The following is a 15995-nucleotide window of genomic DNA, read 5'->3' as shown; positions in this document are numbered from 1 at the left end:
ACAGCAGAAAAGGTCTGGTATGACAGTAATGCTCGAGCTAGAGAGTATGCTATAGGGCAGCAGGTGATGGTTCTCATTCCTGTCAGACACAACAAGCTACAGGCAGCTTGGGATGGACCCTACATGGTGGTAAGGAAGGTCAGTAATGTTAATTACATGGTAGAACTGCCAGGCAGGAGGCAGGGGCACAAATTATACCATGTTAACATGATGAAACTTTACCATGACAGGGAGGCCCTTGTGCTGAGTATTTGCAGTGGATTGCAGGAAGAGTCTGAGGGGGATCTGGTGACTGATCTCCTCAGTGAGGCTTGAACTAACACCTCAGTGGAAGGGGTAGAATCATCCCAGCAGTTATCCCGTAGCCAGGTTTGAGAAATCTGAGGAGTGTTACAGGAGTTTGGGGACATGCTCACTGGGAAACCAGGGTGCACCCACCTGGTGCAATGCCATGTAGATTCAGGAACCCAAAGACTTATTAAGCAGGCCCCTTATAGGCAACATGAGAAAATCAAACAGACTCTGAGGGAGGAGATACAGGAAATGTTGGAACTAGGGGTAATTCAGGAGTCCAGCAATCCCTGACCCTTCCAAGTGGTGCTGGTACCAATGAAGGATGGCAGCACCAGATTTTGTGTGGGCTACAGGAAATTAAATAGTCACACAGAGTCAGATGCTTACCCCATCCTTAGGACAGATGAAGCCCTAGAGCAGCTGGGTGGGGCTAAGTGTCTTACCACCATTGATCTTACCAAGGGTTACTGGCAGGTGCCCTTGACTCCCAGTGCTAGAGAGAGGTCAGCCTTTGTGACTCTTTGTGGCTTGTATGAGTTCACAAAGATGCCTTTGGGATGAAAAATGCCTCAGTGACTTTCCAGAGGCTGGTAGATCATATCCTAGCAAGAGCAGGAGATTTTGCCCTTGCTTACCTAGATGATATTGCCATCTACAGCCATTCCTGGCAAGAGCACCTTCAGCATGTCAGGGAGGTGCTGGACAGACTACAGATGACAGGGCTGACCATTAAGCTTAGCAAATGTAAGGTGGGTATGGCAGAGGTCTCCTACCTGGGACATAGAGTGGGGAGTGGTAAGATTAGGCCAGAATCTGCCAAAGTGGACGCCTTTCAGGCATGGACTACACCTGTTAACAAAAATCAGGTGAGGGCATTTTTAGAGACAGCAGGGTACTACAGAAAGTTTCTCCCCAGTTATAGTACCATAGTTACTCCCCTCACAGACCTGACAAGGAAAAACAGGCCAGATAAGATAGTGTGGATCCCAGCATGTAAGCAGGCATTCCAGAAGCTTAAAGAAACTTTGGGAGGACCCCCTTTGTTAGCCAGTCCATATTATAGCAAATAAATTGTTGTGCAGGTGGATGCTTCAAACCATGGGGTAGGAGCTGTACTTAGCCAGATTTCTTCAGATGGAGAAGAGCACCCAGTGGTTTATCTCAGTCATAGGCTCCAACCCAGGGAGGAATGCTATGCAGCTGTAGAAAAGGAATGTCTAGCCATATTGGGCACTGCATAAACTTCAGCCTTATCTTTATGGAAGGAAATTCACTGTAGTTGCAGACCACAATCCCTTAACATGGGTACATCGAGCCAGCCAGCAAAATGCCAAGTTACTAAGGTGGAGCCTAGGACTGCAAACATATATGTCAGTGCAGCACCACAGAGGGGTTAGCAATGCCAACTAGCAGATGGGCTCTCAAGACAGGAAATGGGTAAGCTATTCCCAGATATACAAAAACCCTGTGAAGCAATGTTTCTCAAGGATCACTTGAAAAACTAGCTTAATGTCTCATGGGGGGAGAAAAATTAATATGTGACACCCCTGCACTGGACCAGTAATCAAGTAGCCTCACTCCTCAACAATAGCACCAGTGAGGGACGTTCACATTGGGAGGATGACAAGTACACACACAGTAAACTACAATTTCCTTTAAGAGCACACAGAGATCACAGTCAGTCTGGGGCTGGTTTCTCCCTCTCTCTCCAGGTCCCCAATAAGACTCCCCACTGAGGTGAGTGGTCAAGCCAAAACCTCCAGCACCTTCTCTGTCCAACCAGTGCTTTGTGACCCTGCCCAAGTAGCTGACACACACACTTTGAGATTTGATTTATATGCAAACACACAGACACTCCTGGAGAAGGCTGGCACAGGTTCACTAGCTATGTCCCCTTCTGCCCAGACTATAAGATGGTTTAAATATGTTTAACAATAAATAATAACAGAACAAGACAATACTCAATAACCAAATATAGTAACAACAGGGTTCAAAATCACAGAAAATACTTTAAAACAACATTGCAGGACAGTCTCACATAAATACAGAAAATGTCTAGACTGATCTTACTATTTTCCTATCTATCTCTAAGAGAGATACTATGATCTAAGTCTTACTTACAGAGCAAGGCAAATGCTGGTGAGATATTTACAGGTCCAGAGACAAATACAAAATACACAGACTTTCTCTCTCAGATAGTTCTTAAATTAATAATGCACATTACTGCTGGGTTATCTAGATGACATCTCTATTTGACACCTGCCTCTAATTCCCAGGCTAAACAAATACCAACAGAATTTAACATGTCTCTATGAAAAATACTTATCTCTTAGAAGCTGACACTTATCACTTAGAAGCTTGCCTGAAACTGGAAGTCATAAAACAATTAACACTTTTACATTTTAAACCTAGTAATTATTTCTGTCTTAAGACAATAGAAATAAACTCTAGCTGTAGACATTCTGTTTTCTTGCTGAAACTGAGAGATAAGATAATCATTAACACTTTCAGCTTATTTTTCTTGAGGGTTTGCAAGTTAACTCTATATGTTCCAGCTTCTTACTATCAAAATATACATTTGCATAGGAATATAGTTTATACACATTTTTGCTCTTTTCCAGCAGGGTACACTGTGGTTATATTCTTGAAGTTCAGTACAGAACATACAGTTTTCTTACATTTGTAGGACAAGCATACAAATCATATTACTATTCACAAATGACATAGGATTATTTACAAAATTTCAGCTAGCTGGGCTGGCAGCATCTCAGTTTATCACAGAGGGAATGTAAAAAGAAATTTTTTTATTTTGCATTTGTTAACCGGAAAGTCCAACTTGGAACAAGCTGTTTTTCAGTGAAGGCCTGTGGAGAAATGCTCCAGACACATGTCTTTGTAACGTGGGAGGAAACCGGAGCACCCAAAGAAAACCCACACAAACGCAGGGAAGAAATGCAGACTCTGCACAGAAGGCACCCTAGCCAAGGATCAAACCAGAGAACCTCTTGCTGTGAGGTGACAACTCTACTGCTGCACCACTGCACTGTCCAAGAAGGTAAAAGATAAAGCATAGCTGGACTTGCATACTGGATATGTGGAGTGTATTTCTAAGGACAAATGCACAGAATGTGCATAGGAGGTATTTGGAAAAACTGACAAGTGGGGTCAAAACAAAATAGGGAGTTGGACACTGCATGCTGTCTTGTGAAAACATGAGTATAACCTGATACTTTGTTGTTTTAGTACCTGTACTTAATTTTGGATTCTGAATGTTGAGCATTTATACCTGGGGCTTCACTGAAACTGAGCATTATCTGGACCAGAAAGACTTTACATGGAAATAATTGTAAATTAAAATACATCACTGAAAATTCAGGAAAGCCCCACAGTCAAGTGACAAGTTAGGGCAAGCAAGTACAGGCAACACTACTATCATAGTTAAATGGCAAATGACCAGGCATTTCAAATGTCCTTGATGTTGTATAATGCTAAGTTTTGTGACCATGCTGTGGACAGTTCTTTCATAACTAGGGCTAAGTACTGATGATTTCAGGAAGTATGCGACATTTTACAGTTTTTTATTTACTATTTAGATGGATGTTAAAGTAATTTAAATATTCTATATTTACATCATAGTGGTCAAAATATCTTGGGAATATGGGCCTAACAGGAAGCCCTGTGAACAGGAGTATGAAGGTTGGCAAAACAATGTGTTTGTAAGCACTATTGAGCATGAATTGCAATTTCAGGACAAGAAGGTGGCTGTGGTGCAGCAAAAAGAAGTGTCCCTCTGTCAAAAAATGGCTAGTAAACAGTCCCTGAGTCAAGTCTCCTGCTGTGAACTGTCAATCACAGCAGTAAGCAGCTCAAATTGGGTCTATATTATATTTTCGAAGCTTCACAATTTCGAACCTCATATGTTCGACAACATATGAGCAAAACTTAAATCTTTGAATATATAATAAAAACATAAAAAAAAACTTACCTTAAGGCTGTGAGCAGGGGGGCAATCCCCCCTGCACCCCTCACACCCCCTACTTAAATATATCAATTCCGAGACCACACTTCAGTGCAGAAAAGGGAAATTTTCCTATTCTGCGCGTACAAAGCCATTGCCTTTCACCTTCGAACTTTTCAAAGTTCGATAATATGGTGTCGACCACATGACATTCGAACTTTGAAATGTTCGATAATTTAATAGGGACCTGTTCAAATTACCTTTAGCACTTTGAGAGCTAGGAAGGTGAAGTGTGAAGAAGGAGGGGACATGAGTTGAAGATCTACAGCTAAGGCGTCACAAAAAACTGATATTAGGCTCTCTAAAAAGAAAAAGCAGTAAAAACCACTTGGAAACTCTGTTCTGTGGCATTTTCAGTGTGCTTGTTTTAAGTAGTCATTGAAGAGAAAAGTACAGTTTTGTACCTACCATAAATGTAGATGTTCGAAGATCCACATTGCTGCAGTCCTTACACTTGGGTGGTTAGGCCCTCTCCATCTGTTTCCAAGGCTTCGAAGCCTTGGAAACAGATGGAGAGGGCCTAACCACCCAAGTGTAAGGACTGCAGCAATGTGAGATGAAGAACATGAATTGTTACTTGAAACTTTCTAACTGAAATAAAAAACACTGTATGCATGCAAACTGAATACAGTGACAGCAGCTTTTTAATAAAGATGCCTGTATGATGTAATGTTTTAAAGGCAAACACTGCATTGTGAGATACCTGGAGGATGAGTACAAAACTGAAATCACTACAAGATTCTAGACCGCATGTGGTCTGACTCTGAAATTGTGTATAAAAATATTTAAAAAACTGGAAATAGTCTCAGAGTGGTAAAATATAGGAAACATCAAAACAGGATGAAATAAACATGTTTTTTTTTTTTTGAGTCTGTGGATGTGTTCTTCTTTAATCTGTCATGCCTTTTAATTTTTTTTTTAATTCCTTTTTTTCTTTTTATTGTATGTGTGGTGGGGATGATTCATTTTGTGATTCAATCTGCTGATTAGGATAACTGAAATAAAGCTAGATGTTATGTTGCAAATCATCATTACATTCAACTACATATGCCATTTGGCTTTCATTCCTTTAGGATCATAGGATCATATGAAGTTACTAGGCTAATGACCCTAAGGCCCTTACAAACCTAGCCAAGTTTTTACCTTATTTCCATGATGAGCACCTATTGCCATTGTCCAAGAGGGACACAGGTGGAACCCCTGGGATGAATTTGCAGTCACCCATCCAATCATCTAGATTGCATTTGGAGAGGGCCAAAGATGTACTCTGTTTGACATGAAATGAGAGTCTGTTCCAAAGGTGTGGTACCCTCTGGGAGACAAATCTGTCCCTCCAGCAGGTTTTATTAATGTCACATACCAGATTAAGGTCTTTAGAATGAGTAGCTTGTGTACCATTTGACTTACGGATATGCAGCATTTCCAATAAAACAGGATCAGAGATTGCCTTGTATGCAAGCCAGAGATCACCCCCGAGTAGTCTGTATGAAACAAAATAAAGTGACAGTGATTTCAGACGATCCCCATAGGACAGATACTGAAGAACGTGAACTTGAATTTTCATTGTTAAGAACCTTTGTGGTTTCTCCAGTTGCAGCAGGTGCTTGGAAAGGTATATACCAAAAGAGGCATTGTAGTCAACTATTGGCCTGATGAGGGAAGAGTATCGGGACGTTATAACTTCTTTTTTTTCTGGAGGCAATGCCCTTACTTATGAGATAAGCAATATAGAATGCCCTTCTTACCACTGTGGAGACATGGTGGTCAAAGGTAAGGTTGCTGTCAACCTGTGTGCCCAGGTCTCTCACCACTGAGTGCATACTTAAGGTGTTGCTATTGATGTGGCAGTTTGCAGGAACATCACTTTTACTGAAAGGAATGATAATACAATTTTTGCATTGAGTTTAAGGCCATGACTTTGGCACCAATCATTTGTTTGCATAAGACCCTCTTGTAGCATGTTGACATCATTTGGAGATTCTATGACCGCTCCCAGTTTGAAGTCATCAGCAAACTTTGTCATCCACAAACCTTTAGTTTTTGCTTGTATTTCAGAGAAACAGATTCCAAACAGTAGAGGTCCCAAGACTGATCCCTGTGGAACACCACTGGTTAAAGGTCTGCTGTTGGAGGTGGATTTTGACTATAGAAGTTCTATCAGTGAGCCAGTTAGTGACCCATCTAATGATATAAGGTTTTATGCTTAATTGGATAAGTTTGTCAATGATGCCTGAGTGGGACATAGTGTCAAATGCCTTGGCTAAGTCCAGGTAGGCAGTATGCACAGATTTCCCTTCATCCAATGCCTTGGTGACTGTCTTGAAGAAGTCCACTAGGTTTAACAGGCATGATCTCCCTTTGAAAAATCCAAACTGAGTAGGGTCCAGTGTTTGGAGATTACCTATATCTTTGTTGATAAGGTCCATGATGATTTGCTCCATGGCCTTTCAGATAAGGCTAGTCAAGCTAATGGGTCTATAGTTCCCAGGATAAATGGAAGCACCACCTTTGTGCAAGGGAATAACAGTGGCTGTTTTCCATTCAGCTGGTATGAAGCCAGTGCTTAGATTATGATTGAAAAGAGCACCCAATGGTGTTGCTAATTCATGATGGAGCCCATGTAGGACACAGCCTGGGATGTTATCAGTTCCCATAGATGCTGTGTTTTTGGCCTTAGAGAGGGCATTTACAACCTACTATTTAGTTTTCATGCCTTCAGTTTGAGGTCTGAATGTGGGGAAGGAGGTGTAACCCAGCATGGCTGGGATGCTGTCCACATCCTTGAACCAGGTCTCTGTGACTGTGCAAATGTCTGCATCTTGCAAGGTGAGGACAGCTTCCAGTGAGTGCAGTTTCATGCTGAGACTCCCAGCATTGAGCAGCATAACCTTGAGGTTGTTTTTAGATAGAGTTTTTACATTGGGAATTTTGTCCTTGAGATACTCCCTAAAAAAGCACTATGGAGTAGGAAGAGCCTTAACCAGTAGCTAAAATCTCAGGGGTGACAAATGAAGACTATCTCTGGCAAAGAATTGAGATTTCTCGATCGTGTCACCCCAGGCTGATAGATAGTGGATCCCCTTAGAATGACACCAGAAGCTAAGCCAATTATTGAAGTCAATAATTTTCTGTTTGTACTAAGGCATCAGGATGGTATCACAAAACCAGAAAATCAAAACAGAATGTCATTTCCTGACAGTACAAGTAAGTATCTTACTGCTCTTTCTTTTAAATAAATTAAAAACGTATATATATATTTATTACTTAACATTGCTATTCTATGTATTACTGTTAAACCAAGAGAAATGGCTTATCAGTATCCATTGTACAGGACGGGTGGCCGTGGTGGTGCAGCAGCTAGCGTTGCCACCTCACAGCAAGAGGTTCTCCGGTTCGATTCTCGGCTGGGGTGCCTTCTGTGCGGAGTCTGCATGTCCTCCCTGTGGTCACGTGTGTTTTCTGCCACATCCCAAAGACATGCTGTAGGTAGACTGGATACTCTAAATTGTCCCTAGGCGTGAGTGCGCGTGTGTGTTGTGTGCCTTTTGTGGAAGGTTGGGCACCGGGCGGGCAACTTGACACCATAAAACTCCACTGCCAATCATGAGCAGACAGGTGATCTTCTGTGGTGACCCCTAAACGGGAAAAGCCGAAAGAAGAAGTATCCATTGTACAGGATGTCTTTAAATCAAAAGTTATTATTAAGTTCCTAATTCTTTAAATAAATGTATGGGAACAACATATACTAAATAATGTATTTAATAATGAATTCAAGAATAACTTATCAATAATGTGCAACAGGATAAAAAATTTCTTACAAATACATTTTTTAAATAGAGGCTGACTATATTAACATAAAATATTTATCTTAGTTGTCGATTTATGTTGCACATTATCAATAAGTACTTACTGTATATTTCAGTCTAACATAGATTAATACTTACTGAAATCATATCACTGTATTTAATTTAATGGATTATAATCATTTTACTGTGCCAGGATCAATGTAATACCTGAGATAGTTTTAGATGTAGTGAATGTGTAAGTTCAGCTGTGACTGCTTATTTTAAACCCATTACCTTCCATTCTTGAGACAGAGACACCATCATCTCTCTTTTTCTTATTTCTATATGGGGTTGGGGTGTTATGTCAACTGTCACTATCTCTCTCTCCCTCGATTCAATGCTACTCTCCTAACTTCTTTTGACAATAATGCCTGACCATTGCAGGTATTCTATCTCACAATCCATCTATCTTTTTGCTTGATAGCCTCATTTCCGCCTACCTTCTTTAACCTGATTGTCTTCTGCTTTTGTGCATATGTGCCTGAAACACTGTAATCTGTTCTTTGACCGTCTGTGTAATTGGAGCTACTTTGGCTTCTGCTCTGATGTTTGCATTTATTTGTCTGTCCCACAGTGTGCATCCTACCACCTTTCCATCACCTCTAGCATCCTCAATCCCACATGAATGGAGAATAAGCACACTAGTGCCAGCATACAAGAACAAATGGAACATACACATCTGTAGGTAGTACATAGGTGTTAAATGCCTGTCACACTGCATGAAAATTTCAGCACAACTGACTTGATGTTTTGCAGATAATTAAGAAGTTAGAGATGAGGAAAGAGTTCAAGTGGGCATTCCTAGACTTGGAAAAAGCATATGACAATGTCCCAAGAAAGCTTATTTGGGCAGACCTATGTTAGTTCAAAGTCCCAGAAACATTGGCACAATTATTGCTGGTTATGTCAAGAACCCAATCACTCAAGACTGAACAGTGTTCAGTCTTACAGAGGGGTTCTCAGTGGGAGTGTGTGCATGTCAGGGTTCAGCTGTGAGGCCACCATTGTTCATGCTGGTGATGGACTACATCAGCAAACAGGTTAAAGGGGACAGATTAGCAAAGTTGCTGTATGCCGATAATGTAGCATTACAGGCAAACTATGAGCAAGAAGGCTAGGGTAGTGGTAATGCAAAACTGAAGTCTCATGGGATGAAACTGAGCACAGATAAGACTGATGTAATGGAAACAAATGGAAGAAATCAGAAGAAGCTGACAAAGGAGATAGAAGGAAAAATAGTGGAGCAGGCTAACAGCTTTAAGTATCTCAGAGGGTGGTGGAGAAAGAGAAATCTGAATGAGGAGGTCAATGCTAGAAGCAGAGGGCTGCAGAGACAATAAGCAAGTCCTTGGGAGGAAACCCATGCAGCCACCAGTAGAACTTGCAGACGTCGCACAAACAGTGGCAAGAGACCTGAATCAGACTTTATAAATGGGTACCTCATATGTTGCTCTGCAAGGCAATGACAGCACATGTACCATACCTTAGAAAAAACACAAACACCATTCAGCCGTCTAAATGTTTGTATATGTGAGTGGGATTTTGATTACAGCATCAAGGAAACCTTTCCCTTCCTTCTGTGTTCCTTTCTTCCATTTTGGATTTTTCTTAGTATATTGATTTTCAAGTCAGGGTATCACATCAACAGTGACCATCATCTAGAGGCAATATTCACACCACCAGGTATATATGAATATAAACACACAAATATATATTTGTATGTCCATGTGTACATATATGAGTGTATACACACACACACACACACACACACACACACACACACACACATATGGATTTGGAGGCTTACAGTTTGTCATATAAGGAGAGCTATTTTTGCATTTGCATACTTGTCTTGGGGCATGGCAAATGCACAATATAGAAACCACATATAAAGTAATTTTGTGATGTGCACAACATATTTCAAAATAGCACTTTTAAGACTCTATTTTGTCACATGTACCTTTCTCAACCTTCCTGAAGTGAGAGTATGTACAGTGCCGTGATGACTTATTCTTTGGGGGGGGGATGCAGAAGCCACTTATGCCATAATCTATGTTTGTGCTATAATGCACCAAAGTTTCCATTTTATGTTGCTTAGTGTTGCATGAACCAGTACTTGCTTGGCAATGTGATTTCCAATGATGCCCTGACATTACTTGTGAAATTATAAGACAATCAAAGTCAGAGAACAGACAGTCTGAAAAAATATATTAATTACTTGTTAATTCACTACAAATTTATATTCTGTAAATGTATTCTGGTTTTTAACCATTCTCGTCTTCTGCCATAGTCTACAAAGTACATCGCCCTGAGAACTCATCATGATGTTACCAGGCATGCTGATATCTGTGACACATGGAGTATAGGTTACATCGGGAATGTACCTCCATATATCAAAATTTAAAAAAAAAATGAACTTTCACAACTGTAAATAACATATGGTTTTATTTTTTGAGATATACAGAAATACACAATATATATCTATAACTATATATATATATATATATATATATATATATATATATATATATAAATATATATATATATGTATGTGTATATCTACCAGATTTGCCATATGCACCTACACAGCAAACATGTGAGTGTGTGTGTGTGTTTATTCAGACGGTTGTGCATTTTGATACATTTTATATATATGCGTGTGTGTGTGTGTGTGTGTGTGTGTGTGTGTGTGTGTGTGTGTGTGTGTGTAATTATTGTATATATGGAGTAACAGAACTGTGCAGTAAAGCTGGAATGGCACTGGCTTGAAGCTGCATTTGAGGGATAGTGGTGTCAGTACAATGGGTTTGCTGCAACATCTATGGGGTGTCCTAAGTTGACATGTGATAAACTGAGGAAACTAATAAAACTGAATAAAACGACTCCACGAAACGTTCCCGAAATGAAGGATATTAGACACACTGCAGCTTCAAACACAATGCTGATATAAAATAGAACAATGAACAAGTTTATTTTAAGCCATTTGACAAACGTGTTTCGTCAGAGCATTCTCCAACTTCTTCAGAATACAAAATGAACAAACAGTGCCACTCTCCAATCATTCATTTAAATACCCCTGTGTTTGTCTTAGTCACATGGTACGAAAACTTTCTTAAATATTTTGTATAATACTTTCCATATAAACTTACATTAAATAAAAGCTATTTCCTATCTAAAATTCACAATTAAAATCGACCTTAAAGGTTCATACCTGCCACTCCTATATTTTATTCTACCTATCTCATAAATAACATAACAATATATTTCTATTACCAACCCCTGTTTCAGTTCTACTGAAACAGCTGTTCCTCTCAGTTATCGTTAGGGAAACTTCGTCTCCTAAATGCTAAATGAATTCTTGTTCACCGGGACCAAGAGATCATGCATCACAATTCTGTGTTGCAAGTACTCTATTAAGGTCTTGCTGATAACCTGCTCTAGAATAAGGCTTAATTCGTAAAATATTCCTGATTGATCTAAATGACAGCCGGTAACATCTTATATCACAAAGGACCTTTTTATATATTTAACTACTGAACTGGTCCACATTGAATTTACCATGTTCAAATATTATATTCAATGTTTCTGACAATATCACAATTACTTTTAACCAAGAACATTAACTTAGACATATGCAATAAATATACGCATATTGGGCCTATACATAAATGTTAAATCAAACTATTAAAACTCCTGTCAGGTTATACATGTGGCTGAGATGTTATAATTAAAACACCACAGGGTTACTAAAAAATATATATATATATATATATATATATATATATATATATATATATATATATATATATATATATATATTCTTAATATATGCTGAGAACATGTGACATTTAACTGATCTATGGTTAAATATTATGTAACCCTCTTAGCCGTGATTTACATCTCTGTTATAACCCCTAGGGTTGCATACTCCCTATAAATGAGAAAAAACTGAAGTGGACATTGAAGTTGTACCAATTCCATTAAAAATCCAAAAGTATAATTATGACAATAACTACTTATGTCTAGTGGCTAAGTAACCCCTAACAAAATTAGTTATTAGGTATCCACCAGTATATTCCTATGGGACTGGGTAACCCCTTCCATATTCTCCGCCTCCTCAGCTTCGATAACCGGGAGGAACAGCTGTTTCAGTAGAACTGAAACAGGGGTTGGTAACAGAAATAGATTGTTATGTTATTTATGAGATAGGTAGAATAAAATACAGGAGTGGCAGGTATGAACCTTTAAGGTAAATTTTAATTGTGAATTTTAGATAGGAAATAGCTTTTATTTAATATAAGTTTATATGGAAAGTATTATACAAAATGTTTAAGAAAGTTTTTGTACCATGTGACTAAGACAAACACAGGTGTATTTAAATGAATGATTGGGGAGTGGCACTGTTTGTTCATTTTGCATTCTGAAGAAGTTGGAGAATGCTCTGATAAAAAGTGTTTGTCAAACGGTTTAAAATAAACTTGTTTATTCTATTTTATATCAGCATTGTGTTTGGAGCTGCAGTGTATCTAATATCCTTTGTTTCGGGAACGTTTCGTGGAGTCGTTTTACTAAGTTGACGTGCCAATAGTTTTTGCACCTCTTGGTCATTACAGCACTGCTTTGCACATAGATAGTCAAATCCCCACTGTTCATCAGCATATTTAATGTGTGTGTGTGTGTGGGTGTGTGTGTGTGTGTGTGTGTGTGTGTGTGTGTGTGTGTGTGTGTGTGTGTGTGTGTGTGTGTGTGTGTGTGTCTGCTCATCAAAGTGTAATGGACAGCAAGATTTACAGCTGTACACTGACAAGTGCTAACAAGGTGATGGGTAGCAGCTGTCATAAGACTGGGTTTGGAGACAAGTGTAGTGACTTTAAACAAACAGATTTGTCCACATTAATCATGTGTAGATCAATATGTGTGTACAACTTTAAGAAGCTTTCTAGGGGCTTGCACAAGTGTATAAATAATGAGCATGTGCGAGCCTGACTGCCATTTTGTAGTAAGCTCTTGAGATGTAATCATGTATGTCTGTGTAGTCTTTTAATCAGTTTGTTTATATTTTGTAATGCTGTTATACATCCTGATGTGTTGATATGTAATAAAGCATATAAACGACTACCCCGCTGGTTCGTCATTTATACTAGAGAAGAATGAGTGACATGGTACCAGAATGGAATCCAGATTACTCAGCTTCAAGACCATGAGGCACTCAGTTAAGATTGGAGGAATATACAGGAGTGAATCATCCCTACTGCATGTATAGCTCACAAAACAGATCAGAAATGAATTTCAGGTATTAAAACTTGCTCAAACTATTTATTATTTTCAAAATATGAAACAAGGCATTCAGAACACTCTAAATGAATTTCTAAGTAAAAGAAATATTCAAAATTATGATATATTAACAGAAATATTTAAAATAACAATGGAAAATGTTCCAAATAAAGTCCAAATCACATAAAATGAATAAAATAAGGGAAAAAAAACAAATTTTTTTTCGCTAAGCATTACATTTTCACATTAATCAAAGTTATTTGAGTTGTTTGAAGTATATGATGTGCTTGTATGTTTGTGCAGTATTACAGTACAGTTATTTCACAAAATACAGCCATTTCAAAGCATATTTCACAAAGTATAGTATTTCGAAGAATTTATTGTGCATTTGAATATTATTATAGGCACATATAGCAGCTTGTTCATATATGATTACAAGTGGACCAGGATTGCATTGTGTTTTACTATAATTTGTTGGCATGGCTGAAAGATTTCGTAGCCCACCTCCTCTTGCATTTGATAATAATATTGCAGAGAACTAGAGAGTGTTTGAGCAAGACTATGATATTTTTATATAGGCTGCATTTTCTGATATAGATGACCTTACAAAGGTATTTATTTTGCTTAATTTAGCTGGGTCAGAAGTCATTGAAAGGCAGAGTTCATTTGTGTATGCACCTGCCATCTTTGCAGGAGAGGAGGAAAACCATCATATAGCTGTACCGGTTGAGTCAAGGGAGAACCCTGAGTGATTAAAACATAAATTTAGGGAAATGTGTAACCCCCAAATGAATGTTACAATGGAAAGGCATTTATTTTACACAAGGGATAAAAAGCCTGGGGAAACTTTTGCAGTATATATAAGTAATTTGAGAAATAATACTAAAACGTGCAGATTTGGTGATTTAAGGGATGAGTTGATAAAAGACAGACTTGTGTGTGGTATTAGAAGATGATACTGTGAGAAAGATTTTGCTTCATAAGAGTGATTTAACTTTGAATAAGGCCACTGAGATTTGTCAGATATATCAGCTTACAGAAAAGCACACAAATATGCTTGTAAATGAGAGATGCATTTTTCCAGTAACTTCAAAAGCTCATGTTGATAGTATGCAGCATGTGGTTAAAAGAAACAGGCTCAGGCACATGGCAGCAACTGTAAGCTCTGCAACAGTCACAGGGAAACCCTGTAGTTTTCTAGCAAGTTCCAGAGTATGCACAGTCTCAGTAAAGCACAAGAGTAAGCCAGCAAACAAAGAATGGGCTCCACCCAATTTTATAGCCAACTGTCATAACTGTGGTGGAAGTCACGAGTCTAAACGGGAAAAATGTTTAGCTTTTGGTCAGCAATGTCACAAATGCAATAAGTGGAATCAAGCCAAAAAGTTTTGTAAATCAAAAGGAGCACATTCTTTTATTAAAAGGGAATGTTCAAAGAAACAAGTTGATCAATTAGAAAGCTGTGACCCTACTTTTTATGTTGATGGTGTGTCAGTGCTTCATGAAACAGTCAATGTACTAGATTTATGGACAAAGAATGAAGTATTTTGTACTGTTTGGATAAATGGAAACCCATAAAGCTCAAAGCTGACACAGGTTCAAAGTGCAATGTTATGTCTGCATAAACATTTGCCAGAGTATGTGCTGGTGAAAAGCTTGATTTGGCAAAGTGTGTGAAGCTTGTTGCTTATATGATGATGAAGAGATTCAAACCGAAGGCTTGGTAATGTTACTCTGCTGGGAGAAGCTACGACTTGTCATTTTATGTGGTCAAAAGGCACGTATAGTCATTATTAGGGCTCAGTGACAGTTTGAAAATGAGACTGCTTTCATTTAATAAGAAAGTCCATCATGCTAGCTTAAAAGACTACTGTTCTAATTTTGCCCAGTATATTTTCTGTACCTATGCTTATCTTTTCAAAGACAAACTAGGCAAGCTTCCAGTTGTGTACTCCATGAAGTTAGACCCAGATGTCAGCCCAGAAATTCCAGTAGCTATGCAGAACAGAGTCAAAGCCAAGCTAGATAAAATGGTGCAACAAGATTTTATTTGTCCAGTTGAAGAATCAACTGAATGGATATCTTCCATGGTGGTAGCTCATAAGAAAAGCTCAGATGACATCAGAGTATGTACTGATCCATGAGATTTGAACAAAGCACTGAAAAGACCACATCATCCAATGTGTACAGTCGAAGAAGTTGCAGCTCTTATGCCAAATGCCACTTTTTTCTGTCTTAGATGCAGAGAGTTCATTTTGGCAAAATTTGTTTAACAAAAAATCCTCACTGCTAACTATGTTCAGTACTCATTTTGGCAGGTACAGATTTTTGAGAATGTCATTTGGGATAAATTCTGCCAGTGAAGTATTTCAATGTGCAATGGAGCACATTTTTTTGGATATCCTTGTGCTATTATGGTAGATGATATTCTAGTAGGAGAAGCTGGGCATAACAGAAACCAAAAGAAAGTTCTGGAGAGAGCATGTCAAGTGAATCTTAAGCTGAATCCTCAGAAATGCTAGTTCAGGTTATGGGAAGTCACTTATGTTGGTCATTTGTTTACT

The sequence above is a fragment of the Protopterus annectens genome, chromosome 13.part0, assembly GCF_019279795.1.
Source record: "Protopterus annectens isolate FY-2018-M chromosome 13.part0, PAN1.0, whole genome shotgun sequence".
Classification (NCBI taxonomy): Eukaryota; Metazoa; Chordata; order Ceratodontiformes; family Protopteridae; genus Protopterus; species Protopterus annectens.
This window is presented reverse-complemented; position numbering follows the sequence as displayed.